Source organism: Lasioglossum baleicum, chromosome 9 (assembly GCF_051020765.1).
Source record: "Lasioglossum baleicum chromosome 9, iyLasBale1, whole genome shotgun sequence".
Taxonomy (NCBI): domain Eukaryota; kingdom Metazoa; phylum Arthropoda; class Insecta; order Hymenoptera; family Halictidae; genus Lasioglossum; species Lasioglossum baleicum.
This window is the reverse complement of record NC_134937.1, coordinates 11136419-11151666: the sequence shown is the minus strand read 5'-3', so window position 1 is coordinate 11151666 and position 15248 is coordinate 11136419. Positions and strand designations below refer to the sequence as shown.

General features: G+C 43.7%; 1 protein-coding gene across 1 annotated transcript in view; it reads left to right on the top strand.

The window, feature by feature from the left end:
* Positions 1-644: 644 nt before the first annotated feature.
* The window catches only part of LOC143212367 (uncharacterized), a 54419-nt gene continuing 39815 nt past the window's right edge, over positions 645-15248 (top strand). Inside the window, exon 1 of the mRNA XM_076431101.1 lies at positions 645-5641. The gene's annotated coding sequence lies outside the window, so the exon portion shown is untranslated. The remainder of the gene's footprint in view (positions 5642-15248) is intronic.

Genomic DNA, 15248 nt, shown 5'->3' with positions numbered 1-15248 from the left:
GATCACACACACTTTAAATCAGAATAACTTTTTTATGAATGGACCGAACGACTTCAATTTCTCTGCAAGGCTAGATGAATTAGTTTAGTAAATGACGTCTAAAAAATATGTTGAAAAAATTCATTTAGTCGGAATTGTGAAAAGCAATAGTAAACATTGATTTTTACGACTTTTTTAGTTGGGCCAATAACGAAAATTTCAAAGATGTGTTTGGTCAACTTGTATAAATTATATATGCTCCGAAAATTTCATTGAAATTGGTTAATTGGTTTACGAGTTATAATCGATCAAAAATGGTAAAAAGGTCAAAAATCTTGAAAAATTGCAATTTTTACCACTTGTGATCGTTCATAACTCGTAAACCAATTAACCAATTTCAATGAAATTTTCAGAGCGTATATAATTTATACCAGTTGACCAAACACATCTTTTAAATTTTCGTTATTGGCCCAGCTAAAAAAAGTCGTTGAAATCAATTTTTACAATTCTTTTTCACAATTCCGACAAAATGAATTTTTTCAACATATTTTTTAGACGCCATTTACTAAATTAATTCATCTAGCCTTACAGAGAAATTGAAGTCGTTCGGTCCATTCATAGAAAAGTTATTCTGATTTAAAGTGTGTGTGATCAGTTTTGCTCCTAACTATAATACATTTGTTGAGGCAAAAGTGCAGTTCTGCATCGATCTTCTATTTTCGCAGAGAGGGATGCTCTCTCGAGCATCAATTTTTCATCCCCAATTTTCTTTCATTAATTTCAATTTTTGAAACTGTTCAGAAGGTTTCCCACAATTCTTTAAAACTCTTTAAAAGTTCACAGTAATGCCCTTCACTACCTCGAAGTTTACAGCTCCAAATTGAAGCACTTTTGCGCACGTACCTTCCAGGTATTTTCCAATCTTGCTCGCGTTACAAATACACATACATCTACAGTTGAAAACGACGTACCTCCCGCAAAAACGTATTTTCAGTTCTTTAAAAATTCCTCATCGAGAAAGCGCCGTGTATGCTTCTAGATATTTTCCAATCTCACGTGCACATGCATCCACAGTTTAAAATGATGTACTACTCGCAGGAAAATGTTTCCAATTTTCGAAATGTCCTCCTCGAATACAGGAAAGTATCTCCGGAGCTATCGACGCGGTTATGGTCGTCCAGGCGCAATAGTCGCGTCGCGAAAGCTTCTCGGCTTTCCGAGCAAGTGGCGCGAGTATCGGCAAACACGGTTCCCGTCGAGTAGGACAGTTTATTGCTCGCACAAATAAGTCTTGAGGGCATTTTGTTCAAACAATGGCGAGTTCACGGGAACGGTCTGCCGGTAAGTCACGTCTTGCAAACGTGACGGGGATTATCGAGAGCCCATCGACCCGGGTCAAATTAAACAACACCTTCTTCTTATGCAGTCTTTATCCTTTTAAATTGAGACGCAACGTGTCCGGCTCTTCTCGTCGTTATTCCAGCACGTGGCGCGGCCGGCTCTCTTCGTTTGGCAGACTTCTCGTTTCTCTCGAGCCAACCCCTCCCCGCGCTCTCAACCCTCCAGCCCTTCGCTCTCTTCATCCCGCAACCCTCCATCGCGACATTAGAAGAGGACCTGTAGCATTCCTATCGCCGATGCCAGACACGCCCGCTCATGAACGTTGGCCACGGCTAATTGGCCTTGAATTCGCATTCACCATGCTTTTCGCGATTTCAGATGCGAACACCGCGGCCTCTTGCACACTTATGCTATGCGCAAGCCATTAAAATGTAGAAAATTTGCCCGATGTGGAAACGAAAACAGGATTTCGTTAAATAATTCATGTGAAGATTTTTCTACACATTCCTCGAAGCCTTCTTTATTTATGGTATAAATATTACAATTTTCTGTGTCCCGCGGTGTAGCTATTAAAAATTCCGAAAGTGGCTAGTTTCTATAACCCTTAATAATTTGTTAAAAAATTAATTTTTCAAGTTGAAAATTTGTATACAGCTTACTCGAAGCTGTATCCAATTACGGTAAATTTATTGTAATTTTCTATTCACCGGTTTAGCCAGGAGAAATTCCCATTCACACAGCCCACCCATCCTCCCGTACTCACCAAATGAACAAATTTTATTCGTTCGAAGAATGATTATACCATACTAAAAGATTCGTTTTCCAAACCGAAAATTTTTGTATACCTTCCTGGAAACACCTCCTCGAGGAACCAGCAAACTGTAAAAAAAATCCCTCCCCACCGGTTCAGCCAGGGAAAATCCCGGAAGCGATGGAAGTTTGCGCTGGATCAGCTCCTTCAGAGGATTAATCAACTAATTCCGGGCCGGTTAATGAAGTTTTCAACAGCGTAACTCAGCGCTTAAATGAAATTCGAGGGATGCATTAATCACAGAAAGGGATCACAGGTGGTCGACGATTCGTTGTCGGACTACCGATGGGGCGGTTCTTGAGAATAGAATTTTTCAGCTGGTCACGGGCGCGGAGGAAAGTCGTTCAAATATTTGGAGCAAAGTAAACCAACGCCTCTTATTTTAATCCAGGCTCTCTCGGGTCCACCAGCAGCTATCTGTTCTGGGATAGCGACGCCGCCGTTAGGGGCTTAGGATCGTTCCGTTTGTTTCGAGGCCGAGGAAAAATTCTCGTTAATCCGTGTTCCGTGTAATTCCGTGCTGTTTCTGTCCCGCTTACCCGGATTATCGAGATCCCCGGTTCGTCGGTTCTCTCTCTCTCCCTCCTACGACGAGTATTTCCGTCGGTCCGCTTCTCACCGTACGTCGACCAACGTGGAAGAATCGCATCTTCGCTCGGACGGGAAGAACGAATTGCATCCTCCGTCGGACCATCACATTGCAACGCGAAAGATTCGGAAGATTACGCTGTTCCATCTCGAAAATATTCGTGACGTCCCTGGACGTTTTGCCGCCATCAATTCCTACGGCCACCGCATGGCTTATTCTTGGGGATTTTTCACGTTCGAGCGAGGAAGCTTGCAATTTTTTAAAGCTCAGAATTTTCCACGTTGGTTCCCGGAGGCTTCTCGGAAAATGTGAGCCTTGGACAGTGAACGATTTTGAAGTCTACAAGTTTCCCTTGTATTCTCGGCTTGAGTTGAACTGATTAAATCGTTGAGAATTTAGCTTGAATTTTTCGACAATTTGGATTTCGGGTATTTTTGAGCTGAGAATTATCGAGCCATTTATTGAAAATAATTTTGAGTGAAAATGACCAAATGCTTCGCTCTGCTTTATCATATAAATTCTGTTATTGGTTCGTACTACTATCTTCCTTTCATGCAGGGCGAGAAAATTCTTCAGTTAATTCGATATTCAGTGAATTATTAATAATACACGCACGCTGTGTTGGTTCAATGCGGGAGGCCAGTAGCTTTTCACTATGATATTGTTCTATAAAGTTTAACTGTTCTCGTCTGCCAATGTGGCACGGAACTACCGACTGAACAAGTTTCATTATATCGCCCTATAACAGTAGTATCACCTCTGGTTGCTCGTGAACTCGCAGCTAGCTGAACAATAAAAAGCGTACTGTTAACACTGGTGAAATTACGCGTTAATTTATGTCCTAATTTATTAATTTGCACTGTTATCACTTTGTTATATTGTCTTAAACGAATCATACAAGAAAGAGTATCATTCTCCTGGTATCATTTTTCTAAGACAGAAATAACAGAGCTGTCTAAACTTCGAGTTACTATTTATTATCATTGTTTTAAATAACAATCGCTCTGGTAGAAGATAACAAAGCGAGAACGAAGGAATATCGTGCTATGGTATTCTCGTGTAAAATAAACGGACAAGGAACCAAACAACCAAGAGCAGAAAACAGTCTCATTTATTCTAATTTCCTCTGTAACAAGCGAAACATGTTCAAAAGCAAAAATAGGATTTCCTTGTGTGTCGCATAAGAGCGTCGTAGAACAGAAATATTTATTGTCGGTCACATACGACCGACGTGGCAGTCAACCTGTTTAACACATTGCGTGCCACGTCATTCATATATGAATGACACAACGTTTCCTGCGGGGCTGCGTCATTCATGTATATATGATGTGTATACATTCAGCTAAAAATATATATGTGCACCCGCTAAACCGAGCGCACGTACTACACCAGTAAACAAGTAATAAATTCAGAATACTGGACGGGCAGATATATTTTTGTTACGAATTTCCTGTCTCCATTTTTGGATAAAAAGCTTCAAAAAACTTGTTGAGTGGTGGCTCTGAGGCGTCATTAAAAATTGCTTGCGAACATTTGAGTAGACTGCGGATGTTTATGCAATTTTCAATTTTTGTAGGCAAATTTGGAGAAACTGGAATCACGTGAAATCTTTGTTCCAGTGGGAGTAGCCTTTGCAGATCCAAAATACATGAGAATCGTACTGAATTGTATCAAACATTATAATTTCAGATTTTTTGAAAATTTTTACAAGTCGGAAGAGAGATGTTTAATTTTCGAGTTAATCTTCTCTCTGTATACGAGGTGGAAATTCACCCCAGGCTGAGAAAAAAATAAAAAGTCGACGAATGGAAAATTTCCAAAAGTATACCAGGAATGCTTCTGTTTTAAGTATTGAATGCTTATCTTTTAAACACCAATAAAATTCCACAAATACTTATGTAGATAAATTGTTTCTTTACATTGTGCTCCAAAATGGAATTACTCCAAAAAAGGAGTTAACATTAGAATAGCAGTGCACAGAGAAGAGGTTAAAATAGCTCCGACTGCAAAGGGTCAATTGAATGACTAGCTCCGAGCGATCCGCTGTCGGATCCTTGAGGAGGCAAACTGGTGAGAAGCGGTCCGAGGGGGATGGTTGTCAGAAAGGGGTGGTTGTATAGTGTATAGGGGGTGGGGATAGTGATTGTTCTGACTGGTTTCACTGATCCGTAGATGCCGGTCGAGCGGGCTAAACGGCGAAGACCTATCCGTCGCGATTAATCGGCGTGCCGGTTCTCTCTCGGGGATATGTCGGTCGTAAGGAAAAGGAAGGCGGCGACGGCGGCTGTAAATCGAGTTCGCTTGTGGTTCGGTTCAGTTGTGGTCGTCCTCGTCTTCGTCTTCGTGTTGGTCTGCGTGGGGAAGAACGGCCGCGAGACGACGGGTTGGCTGGCTTCAGGCCAACGGAGGTATAGTTTGAAAGGGTGAACGTGAAAACCAGGTGGGAAAGTGGGGGTGGTGGACCGAAGGAAGGGTTGATTTCGGTGCACCGGTGAACGGTGAACGGTAAAACGAGCCATCCGGGTGGAAAGAGCAGAAGCTGTGGAATATTGAAGAGAGTAATCCGCCGCGAGTGACACGACGACTTTGTATCTGCCAGAAGAATATCAGTGTTTTCTTATCCGGGGAATAATATTAGTTTGCGAAAGGGCTTTTTTTGTTGTCGGTGTTCGGTGGTTGGATTATCATAGTTCTGGGCGCGGGTGTGCGCGGCAAGATGCGCTCGCGACGCCGCGACGGTGGCTGAACGATTCTAAAGACGAGTGGCTCGTATACAGCCCTCGATTTTACGCCTGCAAGCTCGACTCCTCGCCGCCCCTTTGAACCCGCCCTCCAGAGCCTTGAAGAGGCTGCACGCAACGCAATACTGCCCCGGTTCGTCGCTCATCTCCTCGGCTGCGTTCGTCTGACACGCGGAACAGGTGAGAAACACGCTACATGTGCCACCACCTTGGACCACACTACTGGATATACTCGTTTATGCACGCTGCACTGTGTCGCCAGGACAATTACTCGCGTTAACGCTCGGACACTGTTTCTGTGTGTTTGTTGGTGTTGTAGAAGACGGCATGGTTTCAGTATCGTGTTACTTGGTGTGCTACGTTTTTGTCTACCTTCCTCCAAGCCTGATCCAATTGTAGCTGACACATTCCACGAATCTGTGTTCAACTGTTCTGCCAACGCGAACATGTTTACTCACATTTCCCTTCTGTACGTTCGAAGATAATAATCATGTCTCACGAGAACATGAGTTTCTCGATCTCATTTTTGTACATATTCTTCAAAGCCTCATTTAATCATAGTAACAGTTGTAGAAATTTATGTTTAGTGGTTTAGTCGTAAGAGATTTCTATAGAGGTAGGTTCAACAGACTAACTTATAGTGCTGATCTGTCTACCAAGAGGCGTTTAAATAAATTATTGCGTCTCATTGAAAAATGAACCAGCAGACAGTAAGTAAATCGTGGCCGAAGTCCGTTGGTCGAATTAGCGGAAAAGAATTAGTCGAGAGTTACAGTACAAAAGCTTCGAGCCGCGAAGTTTGGACAGTTTCCCAATTTCTTGTCAGAGATACTGAACTCCCCGCTAATGGATGAACCCAATCTTTCCGCAATCTGTGCCGTTCGGCGTGGTACTGTGTCAACTGAAGTCTTCTGAAGTGGTTCATTATTAAAGCCTACCGGCTCTGCGCGAGCTTCAGAGAGATACGAGTCCCCAGCTTCTCTTCGTCTCGAATCCCAAGTTACCGGGGGGACTCGCCTGAAACATCTTCTCTCGAACCAACGAGCCGAGATCGTTCGTAATAATTACACGGTAATGCCGGGGGGGTTGTCGCGTAAAGAATGCGACGAATTTTTCGCGAATTTTCACGAACCTCCCGCAAAATTGTACCACGCGCGACCCGCATCGCCCACGAGAAACGACCGTCGTAAATACTCGCGTTAAGTCCCCCGGGGGAATTATAATCATAATAATTCATCGGCGCTGGTTCTTCTACGAGAGTTCTTTGTTCGAGTATAACAAGTATCTTGTGGATGCTGCGCCGAATATACTGCAGTGGAACGCAGGAAACGTCCAAATATGGCTGAAGTATAGACGAGGGCAGTGGGTTATAAGGGGATGATGAGTTTACTCGTCGTTCAGAGTCTGCTGTCGACCCTGAAAAATTTTTCATATTCATAAACTCTGCGAATTATTCATTGAATTTATGATTCCCAGCCAGCTCTTTCACGATTCGTATGGGTGCGATATTTTAAGGCTTCGCAATTTTTATGTGGCCTCTACCAATTTTTATATGAGCTCTAGAATTTTTCCTCATGTTTTCTACGTCCTTTTTATACGCCTTGTAAGTTTGTCATGAGCTCTAGAATTGTTTGACAGGCTCTACCAATTTTTATACAGGGTATTTCACCTCACTTGGCCATCTTGAATATCTTTGTTGTTTTTAAAGATACGTCAAATGTCTGATTTATTTAAATTGAAATATCTCCTGAACTACCAACTTTTCGACATACATAGGTTAGTACCTTTTTTATAACGAATGTCCAGCTGCATCGATTGATGTATTACAAAATACTTCATTCCATTTAAAAAAATGAAGGTGACCTTCATATCTCTAAAAAAATCACATAAAAACAAAAATTTTTTTGGCATCGAATGAGCCCCATTTTACCATTCAACTTTGTCCTTCAGACATTTGACGTATTTTTAAAAACAACAAAGATATTCAAGGTGTCAAGTTAGGTGAAATACCCTGTAGAAGCTCTAGAATCTTCAGGGTTCAGCATATTCGGAATACAACTCGAAGTTTTCCTTTAGAAGCGATTACGCTTGTTTGTATGGGAATTGAGCTCGTTTGCGAGGACCCTGGCCCGCGATATAGTATAAGTCCGCGATACAAAGAAGCCATCGTCCTTGCAAAAGAGAGCGTAAGATTCGACGAGTAGGCGGCGTCTCTTTGAGCGAGAGTGCGGCGCCATAATCGACGCCAATTACTTCCGGTCGATGGAGACCCCGGTTATAATTAGTCTTCGAACTTCCCGCGAGATTCTCCCCCGCCCCTAATCGAAAATTACCGAAACTGGCGCGAGCCGTGTTTCCCTCGGCAATTACTCCGTCACAGTGGTACCGAGTTTCTCGAAAATATCGACCGAGCCGATGAATCCGAACAACTGTGGCTTCCGGAATGGTCTGTGGAATTGCCGATGGAGACTCGCCTCGCTCCGCCAAAGTCGAAGGGAAAAGGATATGCATACGAAATCGCGAGCGAGCGTGTTTCGAACGATTCACCACCGTTCGGGAACGAACTATTGATCCCCCTTTAAAAATATCTGGAAATCAGCGTAATAATAGCCGAGGTTTCAGCCGAAGATAAAGTGGAGACTAGCTCTCTCTCCTCGTCCTTGTTGTCCTGGCTGCCGCGACGAAAACATCACGCGACGCTCGGAACTCGGACAGGAAGAAAACTCTCTCGCTTCCCACGGCAAAAGGTTCTCGCGATATAACCGGAAAGGAAATTCGACCGAGGCTCCTTGGTCGCGTAAGTCTCGAGATGATTTATTTCCTTCGTAAAGAAGATCCTTCGGTCCTATTAAGGAAAGGAGGACGCGTGCGACGTTATGGTTGCTGCAGGCTCATGCCACTTTTAGGCTTCCAACAGCAGACCTTTTTCCGCGATAAAAATCACTGTTGCACCGCCCTGGCCAGAGTTTTCTACGTGAAAAATATTTCATACGCCATACAACTTTTAGGCAAGCCTTGTCAATGTTTATTATTAGCTCCGGAATTTTTTTATAGGCTACATAATTCTAATGTAGGCTCTGCCGATTTTTTTGTGAATTTTTTACAACTCTATTTTCCACGATGCTCTAGAATTTTTCAGATCGTCTCTATACATTTTCCAAGGCTTCCACAAATTTTTCCACGGTGCTCTAGAATTTTTCAGATAGTCCCTAGACATTTGCCAAGGCTCCCAAAAATTTTTCCACGGTGCTCTACAATTTTTTAGAGCAGTGATTCTTCAACTGTGGTCCGCGGATCTGCGAGGGTCCGCGAAACAATTTTGACATTGACATTCTTAATGTTTTTGCTAAAACAAAAAATGTTTCTTGTTTTCACATTTTCATGTTTCACATTAAGTCTCAAGAACTACGTAAAATGCCTAGGGTTGGAATGGGGTCCGCAAAAAATGTTCAAGAAGGGGGCCCTGGACTACATAACTGTAAGAACCACTGTTTCAGAGAGTTTATAAAAATGTTGCAAGGCTCCCACAATTTTTTCTCCCTCCTGATCCTCTTGCAGCGTACGAAGATGGTCTCGCGCGGCCGGCCAAACGTCCTCGTTTGCTGGTCGCGTCCGATCGTAATTCGAAACGGTCTCGGTCTTAAAGCCAGAGTTAAAAGAGCAATTTCAAGTTGTGCATTAAGTTGCGCGACAGAAAAGTTTATTGGAGTCTCGGGCGGTGGTAGCCGGGCACGCGACAGCACGCAACAACACAACGAGCAAGCAATCCGTTCCATAAAACCGGCCTCGAGCAATTTCGACGGGGGCAACAGTTCGCGTAGCGGTTACACGCTGTGTTACATTCACCATTTCCCGGAGTAATCCCGCGTCTCGTTCAATTCGTTGGCCAGGAAATTCCTGCGACGTTCTAACGATCGGCAATTCGAAAATTCGAGCGGTCGATCAGAGGCGAGCCAAGCGGCACAGCCTCCCGCGTCGAGTCATCTCAATTAAACGACAGCTTCGACGGCCGCGCGTTCGCCTGAACCAAAACAAGCAATTGTCCCTGGTGCCGGGTTCGGGCCAAATCCCGGGGAATTAATTCGTTTCTCCTCGGGATTAATGTCATTTCTCGTAGCAGTAATTCACCGGCATCGGTCCCCGGTACGCGCGCGACACGCCGAATTTACAAGCCACCGGTGGCCCGACTTGTTTTTACCGAAGAACCCAGTCGCGCAAAACCACCCTCGTTACGCCACCCCGTGCCGTATCTAACTGCACCGAGCTGTCTCGTTCGGGGTGCACTCGTTCCGTTGTCTTCCCCGTCTCTGTTCCCCCTGTCAATAATCCCGGGCAGGATCAATTATGCGCTCTGTAATTTGTTCGGAGGGCGGAGGACCTCTCTCGAGGACCCTCCGCATTTTTACACATGCTCCGAAATTTTTGGGTAGATGGTACATTTTTTCGCGGTCTGCTATCTTGTCTAGGGAACTCGTAGTTCCATCCGCGCAGGATCAATTGTGCTAAAAGAAAAGAATATTAAGACTAAATGCATTCCATATAATGTTGAAATAACAAGCACTATCATTTCCTGTTCATTTTTGACAGTATCGTAAAAATGACATTGAATTAATTTTTTTTAAAATAATGTGATGTGAAATAACTGATAAAATCACTTTTTTTAAAATTTTAACTTGGACCACTTTCATAATTATGGGCACAATTATGTGCTCTGTAATTTCTCTCTCGAGGACACTCGGCTTTTTTTAACCAGCTCGGAAATTTTTGGGTGGATGTTACATTTTTTCGCGGTCTACAATTTTGTCTAGGGAACTCGTTCGTCCATCCGGGCAGGATCAATTTTGCCCATAATTATGAAAATGATCCAAGTCATGTATTTCTTGTTTCAAGATAGTTAAAGGAAAAGGATGTTGAAGAATGTTGAAATAACAAGCACTAATCTATCTAACGGTTCATTTTCGACAATATCGTAAAAATTACAATGAATTAATATAGTTTAATGTGACGTGAAACAATTCATAAGCTCACTTCTTTTAAAATTTTCACTTAGACTCCGCAATTTTCGGGTGGATCGGATAAATCAAAAATGCTCTATCCGACTTATACGAATTCGTTCAAGTTGAATACCGGGTCAAAAGCCACAAAAACAGAGTTTTGTCCGATCTCCCGATGCATTGTGCATCGTCACTGAAGAACTGGTGGCTGCACGTTCGTCGGACGATTCGTTTTCCCAACAAAAGAAGGAGAGCTCGGCCGCTCGCCGGGTTGGCGTGCAACGTCCTGCGAAAGTAGGAACGAGTTTTCGTCGAGTGGTAGTAACTGGAGTAACGAGGGTGGCGAGGAGAAAGCAAAGATATAGGGAGGGAGAGAGAGAGAGAGAGAAAGGGAGTAGAGTCGCGTGTTTCGTGTTGCGCCAGGAAAAATGTATCGTCTTTCGTTCGTCGTCGGCCAAAAGGGAAACTCTCTGGCATCCGGCAGGTACACGAAAGTTCCCGAAAGCGTCGGCGTAGTTCGCGTGAGTGGGTCGCGACGTGAAATGATTTTGTTCTGGAGAACACGGGGCACACAGGCCCCTCCGGCTTCGAACACGAGTCCTGAGCTTGTACACCTAATCGCCGGCACACGGGACGAGTTGTGCTCTCCTTTCGGATCCCATCGATCTGAGACGATCGCGCTACTTACCCGCTGGAATTATAATGGAACGGGTTCCCCTGCGAGACCCTGTCTTCGCGAGACCGCGCTCCCTCGACGTCCTCATGCAAATTAACCTCTTGTTACATCGAGTCCATCTTCCCCAAACATCTCCACTTGACATTTCTGTCATTCGATCCATTTACGTCGAAATACGGTGGGTGTACAAAGTACTCGCACACCTTTCGTGTTCGTCCAATTTCGAAAAAATTATTCGTTTTTAAATGATGTACGAATACTTTGTACACTCACTGAATTATCATTAGGGTCTTTATGCAAAATACAGAAATTTACCAAGTCAATTTTAATCGACTGAACAAGTCAAAAAAAAAAAGAACAGCACCACACAATTGAAGATTTGACAGCTTCGATATTAATTTTATAATTGTCTTTCTCGATTACTACGCACCGTAGCCAAGCATAATTGATACATTACTGAACTTGCCGGTTAGATTGTAGTCGCAAGAGCGGAGCGGTTATAAGATCGACGAACTATGATTACAGAACACATAGCACTGTGCATTTATGTGCAGTAAGCACGTGGTTTACAGGGCCTACGGCGAAACTTAAAGAGTCTATAAAAGATTGTAGGCGTTCTAGAGAGATTTGTGTGCTTAAGTAAAAATTGTAGTATCCATAAAGAGCTCGTGGGACTCGTAAAAGCATTATACTGCTTATAAAAATGATGTAGCCGTCGTAAGGTTTTTGGATTTATAAGAAAAATTGTGTAGAGGCTGTAGAACTGTTTTAGCTAATGAGGAAGAAAATTGTAGAGCATTTGAAACCAGCAATTGCAGAAATATCGCGAGGGTGATTCATCGATAACTTTTGTTGTAAACTAGAGCATCAGCGTGACTGGGGCTCGCGATTATTCCGCGCCGGCGAGCTAAAAATCTGTGGACGTATCCACCGGACCTCCAAGGTGCTAGTTTTCTTTACACCTCGACGCGTCCGCGCGGTAAGGACGGCGAACGTGTCGAAACAATAGGCTGGTTGCGATAGTCTGTGCGGGTAGGATTGCGTGGAAAATCGATCGGGTCATTGTACCAAACAGCTCAGGTGTAAACATTGCTCCACCACAAAACCCTTTCGCCGGTTCGAATTAACTCGGCCACTTTACAATTTCCAATTTGCATATCGCGCTGGGAAATCAACGAGATTCTTCATTTCACAAACTCGTGTGTTATTGGGCGGTAATTGGCCAAAGCAAACAGTTCTTTCGTTGGATTAACAGGTTGAACAAGGAGTTGTTTCTAGGGTTCTGTGTCCAATGAGTCCTGGAACTTCCGTGTAATTACTAGGAAGCCCGGCGGAACCGTTGCCAGCGGATCCAATAATTGCCAGCGAGAAACAGTTCGAGCTTCAGCTGTGAACGGGCGGTTGCAAACGTCTCGGCTTGTCAGTGGAATCAAATCAGTGTCAGAAGCACGGAGCCCGCAATACTGCCGCCCGGTTAGAACGCTGGCGCGCCTGCTCACAAACCTCTAAACACGTCCGAGGCTATAGCACGCTCCAAACATTATGATCTACCATGATGTTTCAAACGCACACAGAGCGGAAGCCGCTCCAATCCCGACAGCTGACAAACGTTCCGAGCCTCGCGTGCCATCGCTGCTATTTTTTCAAATACACTCGAGAACGTCGAGCAATTACAATCATATTTCTATCCAGACCTTCTTCATTCAGCCTTTCAACTGCCCGTTGCATACAACGTACAGCAATCTCTCGATATATGCGAAAATTTTAACATAACTTTCTTATTCCCAACAGTTGTTTTGCGAAACTTGCACCGGCGTGTGGCTGACTGTTTTCTGATTAAAAAGAGTCCAAGCGCGATACTATTCGGATCGTATTTGTTCGGATACTATTTTCAAAAATTACTGCAACAAATAAAATAGTTTATTTCCAGAAATTACTGCATCAAATAAAATATTTTATTTTCAAGGTTGTACAGACACTATAAAATAAATGGTTGATTATTTACTATTTACTATTTAAAATACTATTTTCCCTAGCTCTGGTGTGTTCACGTTTGCTCCTCACTGTACAGTCAGTACTTTTATACGGTTAGTGCTTTTATACGTAGGATAGTAAAAAGGATCGGTTGGTTTAACATAAAAATTGGGTTGCATTAAAGAATACCCGGAGGGTGCATCGGTGCATCTACATACAAAACAAGGTCATAGCAAGTTGGACGTATTATGAGATATGTTTTTTCTACTTTTACTTAAAAAAGAGCAGTAACTTGTCCCACTTCCCAGAATCACCCTGTATACCATTCGATTCCGGGAACGGCGGAAGGTAGTGCAATTTAATTGTCTTCGGAAAAGTTGTGTCTCTACCGGTTTCTCCCCGGCAAAGGTTCAGGCAAAGTTCGAAAGTCCCGCGCGCGTTTTGCAAAGTTCTCGGTTGCCGATCGGAACCTAGTGAGAGAAACGAGTTATCGAGTTCTGGTTTGGTTACCGAGAGACGACGACGGCGGTCGGATTAAAGTCGAGGATGAATTTCCCAGTACGCGGTAAGATCCCTCGCGTGGGGAAACCTTATCACTGGCCTCGCTTCTCCCGTTGCCCACGGATTGGTGATTGTCCTGTTAACTCGAAATCAATATGATGCTATTAATGGAGCAACAATTGGAAAGTGTCAACGCGGTGCCCGGGCTTCGCCAACGAAACACTTCAAGTCACAACCCGCAAGGCACGACCTTGATTACCTTGCGTGGCTGCCGGTCCTTGATGCTCGAGGGGTCTTCAACTCGTCGATTGGGGAAGCTCACCTACTTCTCGCGGCATCCTCTCTTCTGCTGATCCCTCCGAACAATCTATCTAAATTCTGGCTTGAAGCACTACACTTCCGAAGAGCGTTTCAACTAAATTGCCGATTTTTTGACAAACTTCAGATTCAAACCCTTGTCATTTCCTAACTAAGAATGGTACAATGTTCAACGTGGACTCATTTTAAAGCTTGAAGCCTCTACTTTCGCACTGCGTTGCTCATTTTCCTCATTTCTGTACGATATAGCAGACAGAAAACGGAGGACATGGTTTTTTTTCTGAGATCTTATACATTGAAACGTCTCTAAAAATGTTGAAAAATGTTTTTCTCTGCTGAATCTTTCATAGATTTGAAGATTGAAGCCTGCTCTTTGGAACGAGTCCTTAAAACTTGACGTACGACTTTTTTTTGCGATCTTATACATAAAAAATGGAGACCATGTTTGATCATGAACCAGATACGATTTTTCTCGAAAATACAACCGATTGAATCGGCTCTGAAAACGGTAGAAAATTTTTCTCGCGAATAAATCTTCCATGGATTTGAAGATTGAAGTCTGCTCTTTCAAACGAGTCCTTAAAACTTGATGTACGACTTTTTTGGCGATCTTATAGAATAAAATTTGGAGCTATCATTCAGAGCTCAATGCAGTGGTAAAAAAAATCGTGGAGCAATTTTTTGTATGCGATTATGAACTAGAAACTTTAATCTTCAAATCCTCGGATCGTCATAGGAGAACGGCGGCATCTTTTTCGCGTTGACTCGACACCGAGTTTTCAGAGCGGAGAGCGGAGGCGCCATAAGAGGCGCGCTGTCAAAGAATCGTGTAATTTGGTGGAAACGTCTGGCGCATTGAGAATCGACGAAGCACCGTGGGCTTCGCGTAGCAAACGCGTTGAAATAGTAAACGGACAGGGGCTGGCAGGCCTAGTTACACTGAATAGAAGAAACCCGACTTGCTCTCTCGCAAACAGAATCCCCGGCGAGAGTTATATACTGCACGACAGCTCTTTAACTATAAAGCCACCTTGTGCTCGAGCCTAACTAACGCTGACTGTTTGTTCAACGATTCGGTGTGGCAGTGTCTCTCGCTCGCCCAGAGCAACGACCTAGCTCCTCGTCTCTCGTTGAGCCACCTGACAGCGGGATTAGAACGTAAATTACACCGGGCACGCGAAATTGACGTCGCGCGATCGATGGACGACACCGAAGAGGCTGCCGATTCGGGAGCCTTCAGTCTGCTGGAAAAAATTCCGGTTTATGGCGTCGGTCCTCGAATGTTTCTAACACTTTGATTCAACAATTTTTTGGAAATTATACT